General features: G+C 34.2%; 1 non-coding gene across 1 annotated transcript; it reads right to left on the minus strand.

Moving 5' to 3' along the window:
* Positions 1-948: 948 nt before the first annotated feature.
* Positions 949-1,055, minus strand: LOC128295865 (small nucleolar RNA R71). The gene has a single exon (XR_008286414.1). It is a non-coding gene; the product is annotated as a small nucleolar RNA R71 (small nucleolar RNA).
* Between the last annotated feature and the right edge of the window lie 3,928 nt (positions 1,056-4,983).

Raw genomic sequence — 4,983 nt, forward strand, 5'->3', positions numbered from 1 at the left:
AACAACTAGAAGAAGGAGGGGGAGATGGAGAAGTCAGCCAAAAAACCAATAGTTAAAACCCAAAAGTACAAAAAATGACAGAACTAACTGGTAAAAGTCGAATAAGAAAAATGCCAAAGCCCGAAAGAAAACTCCTCCTCAACACAATTTGGCCACAAGAAAAACAATAGCTCTTGAGCACCCTCAGTTGAATTTCTCATACACAAACCTCTCCATTCGGCTGCAACTCTCCCCATTTCAATTTCCTTGATTTTCTCCACAAATTCCTCATTAACTTACTCCAGCTTCCCCCAATTCAAATTCAATTCAACAACCATGACCAGTTCAAACTTCACCCTTTTACCAAGTCCACAACAACCTCAAGAGTGTTTCAATCCAATTCAACCAGTTACCATCCCCATATAGCAAAATAATTGCGTATTGCTTGCAAGGGGATTCGAACCCAAGCCCCCCTCAATAGCTCAACACGCCACTTGCCTCTTTGCCACAAGCTCTTTTGTGTCACAAAATATCCTCAATTAATTATAAGGTCTATAGGTGAAAGCCTAGGTTCCTTTAAAAGAAAAACCAAAATAAATTGCAAGAGTCAAGACTTGAACCCAGGCTCCCTTGCAACCTTAATGATGCCACAACCACTAGACCACATGATCTTTTGTGTCATTTATTTAACACAATAATTTAAAAGGCCTACTTCCAAGCATCTAGGGTTTTATTCACTTAAAACCAAAATTTTTGCTAAAGCCCAGGTTTGAACCCAAGACTTCTCCAACACTACTCAGGGCCATTAACCCCCAAAGTAGACATTTAATTGTGTCATTCACTTGCACAACTACATTGCGAGATTCAGCACGAGCATGGCTGAATTCATTGCCACCAAGTTCAATATCTATATGGAAATAATTAGCAGAAAGGATTTTGATAAAATATTTTCCACTGAGTAAGAATGCAAAATTGCGAAATGAGATAATAACTTTCCAACAATTGGATGACGAATCTTTATATGAGGCATGGGAAAGACTCAAGGAATTACATCGTAAGTGTCCTCATCATGGGATTCCTAATTGTATCCAATTGAAGATGATTTATAATGGTCTTAATACACACATAAGATTAATGGTAGATGCTTCTATGAATAGTGAAATTTTGTCTAAGTCTTACAACGAGGCTTATGAGATCATTGAAAGGATCACAAGTAATAACTACTAATGGTTGATGAATTGAGAAATTTTAAGAAGAAGGGTGTAACGCGTAGGTTTGTGCAAGTGTACATAGTCGTTATCAAGTAATAAGTAAGTATCGAGTAATCGTCTCCACAGAGATTGCATTTGTGTTAAATCACTTGATTGTAAAATTACCCTTAACAAATTGGTAACTAAAAACACAATATGGTTGAAAAGTGATAATTAAAATATATTAAACTAAATGCAATGATCCCTAATGCAAATTATCCTATGTATGCAAACTATATGAATGAAATAGATTTTAGCAAAATTAAACACAATTTGCAACAATTATAACGTAAATAAACTAGGACAATTACTTTAATTAAACTCAATTTATTATCAACATGCTTAATAACATTCGAAAAAATATTCCATGGCAATTCGATCTTTCATGATTTTGGAAACCACATTAGGTCCTTCTGAAATCCTTTACTTAGTAAATACGCATTTTACTGATCCTTATTTACTAAGGGTTTCTTAGCATTCATGTGAGGTAACAGGGACATGTTAGGTTTGAAACAGTTTAATCACATAAACTTAAAAACTATACAGATAACAAAGCTTGGATAGAGTTGTTATGCAACCTGCAATTTAATCGGGTTAGGATCTAAATTGAGCATGCACATTTCAATTATGTGTCCACTAGTCGCCGTCTGATTAGGATCAATCAGCTAATTTAGGTGCATTTTAATCAGATATGAAAGATATACAGACTTGATTTTAATTGAAAACATGATCGATTGAGGCATAAACATTATAAGCATGAATCAAATAAATATTATTTAATCAAAGCAATCATCCTAGCTTAAATAAAATTAAGCTAACATTGTTGTAAACAATAACAAAGAACACATAGAAAATTTTTTTAGATTTAATTAAAGAAAAGAAAGATTAAACCCAAATCAGAGTGGCTGTCACCCAAGACTCTAACGACGAGGCTCCTTCACTCCTTTGTTTTGCTCCTTTGCTAATGGCTCTCCAAGGTGGCCGACCAAGGGCTCTTTAAGAGGCCTAATTGCTAAAATTCTATGAAGAGATGATGCTAGGCGTGGGGAATGGACAATGCTAAAGAGAATTGAGACAGAAGAGAGAATGATGAGGGATAAGGGATCAAGTAAGGTCTTATTTATAGGTGAAGAGAGGAGGATAGTTTGCTAAAAATAGAGAGGTTCAGTCTCTTCAAGCTTTTCCAATGAGTGGCCGGCCATGCTTAGTGGATTTTGAGTTGAATTTTTCTTGATTTTTAAGCAATTTGAAAGCCATAACAACTCAGGATTGAGACTCGGTCAAATGAAAATCTTCGGGCAAATATCTAATTTCTTCAACATTGCAAAGATCTTGTGTAATTAAACCAAAAAGTGGTTTATGTGGACAGCCATGTGTAGCCAAAATTAGGTTGACTTGATCTTTAATTTGGATGGTTTTTGTAATCCAATAAAGCTATCAGACCTGTCCAAAATAAATCAATAAATTAAAGAACCAAAGAATAAAATAAATAATTAATTAAAACCCAAATTATTAATGGAATATTTTAAAATGAAATATTAAATATAATTTCATATTTTATCATTTAATTTAATCATGCATGGCCCATTTTATGTCTTAAAAATATAATATGTTCAAATAAATATAAAATAAGCCATTTCATGCATGAAAACTATATAATAAAGCATAAAATCACATTTTAATAATTTTTATGTCCTAATTTCATAGTTTCACATATTTCATTAATTTATTAAACAATTACTTAGTTTCAACAATGAATTTAAGTAAAAAGGTGATAAATTGTATAGGAAAAATCCTATATATATTTTAGTTTACAACGGGTAGCCGGAGTGCATGAAGTTGACGCACTGACTTCACTTTATGCTCAGGTATTGATCGGCTGATAACATCATAGCAATAATGTGCAAGAGTACACTGTTGATGCAATTATAGTAGACAGATGTGAGTCTGTCAGATATTGATCCCACAGGGATGGCTGTCTTTTGTCTTTTAATGTCAGTGGAATAGATAGATAGAAATGAGATAAATTGTGAGGATAGTTGTCGGAGCAATATCTTGATGATGATGATAAACTAGTATCCACAACATGAATCTTCAACAGAATACTAAGTGTTCACAAGGTATAAAAGATAGGTGATTGTCGATGCAATGAAATTAATGTACATCTTACTAAATGCCACTCTTTGGTTTAATTTGTGCCTTAACCATGCACATTAAACTCACATTCTGATGATGGAAATAGGGCACTATTAAGAACCAGTGGACTAAATTCCTTTAGTCCTTACTCAACTTCCGTTGAAAACCTTATTGGCTCAAACTGTCACTGCACCTTCTAGTGTTAGCGACTACAACAACACTTTCGTGTTTAGAACATTGAAACCCTTAAGATTAAAAAAGAACAATAATATTTAGCAAGATAACATTTAACAAAGTGTTCATTATATTTCCATACAATAGAAAACATAGAGTAATCACCAGCGTTTTCAAGAAATAAGAAAGAATCGAATGAAGAATACTATTCCTAGGCTACTTGATTGAATCTATCCATTTCACCTTGTTCTACACTTAGATCTCCTCATCAGGAATGGATCTGGATCAATTTTCACGTTGGCTCACCCAAAGGAAGCTCAAGTTGCCATAGCCGCAAGCTTCAAAGTAGGGTAAGAGAATCGTGGTCCACCAAAAAGTCAAGAGAGGTCAGGTCCACTGAACTATGAAACAGAGGAAACTTTAATGAATAAAATGTACTAATTGGCCAAACCAAAAATCCTAAAAAACTTATGGTGTAACACCCCAAACTCGGCCCAGACGTTATGGCTGAATCTGGCGTGTCAAATTGAAGTGTTTTAGCGAAAATCATGTTTTCATTGAAAACCCTTCTTAAAATAAAAGAAACCCTAATTAACTAAAAAAAACCTTTCAATTAAGAAAGCCTTGTTTAAAACATTTGATTTTTTTTAAAAAAACTTAGTTGCGGAAACGTAGAAAACATACTATAATTTAAGAAATCCATGTTCAACTTTTCGTAATTACAATGAAAATAATAATAATAATTCAAGAAATAATAATAATTCAAGTAATAATAACATAATGAAAACCTTATTACAATCTGGTCTGAACATACTTAAAAAGAAATAAAAACTTAAATGCTTAAAAAAAAAAAACAAGTCCAAATCCTCTTGCTAGCCGGCCACCCAGAGTCCCTCCAAACATCGAACCTTCTACTGAGCATCACCTGAAAATAAAATAAAAGAGGAAGTGAGTTTTCGTAAACTCAGTGTGTACAACCCTCAGCAAAAGCAAGCATTCAAAATTAAAAAAAAAAAGCATCATTCATCAATCATGCAATGCAATCCCATCCAAATTATCCATTCGCTACACACCAGTTTCGTCCCCCGTCACACCATGTGGGGATATAAATATCGACCCACCCAACCCACACACCATGGTAGCCCAGTTGCGGAACTACCTTCATTTACATATTGGGCTTTAAAAGCCGTCAGTGGATCCACGATTGTCAAGCAACCATGCGATTCTCATATACTTCCTCCGTTCCATAATTCCCACCCATATGCAGCCTAAGCAGAATATCATATGTATGCATGTCACATCCATAAAACATACATTCAACACCTAGGGGTAATTTGGTCTTTTTTTCCCTTAAGGGCGTTTCGATAATTTATGATTTTCACTTACCTTGCCCCGTTAACAAGTCCTGTGAGCTAAGATAAACGAATACTACGCACCAGGTAGG

The sequence above is a fragment of the Gossypium arboreum genome, chromosome 7 (genome assembly GCF_025698485.1).
Source record: "Gossypium arboreum isolate Shixiya-1 chromosome 7, ASM2569848v2, whole genome shotgun sequence".
Lineage (NCBI taxonomy): Eukaryota > Viridiplantae > Streptophyta > Magnoliopsida > Malvales > Malvaceae > Gossypium > Gossypium arboreum.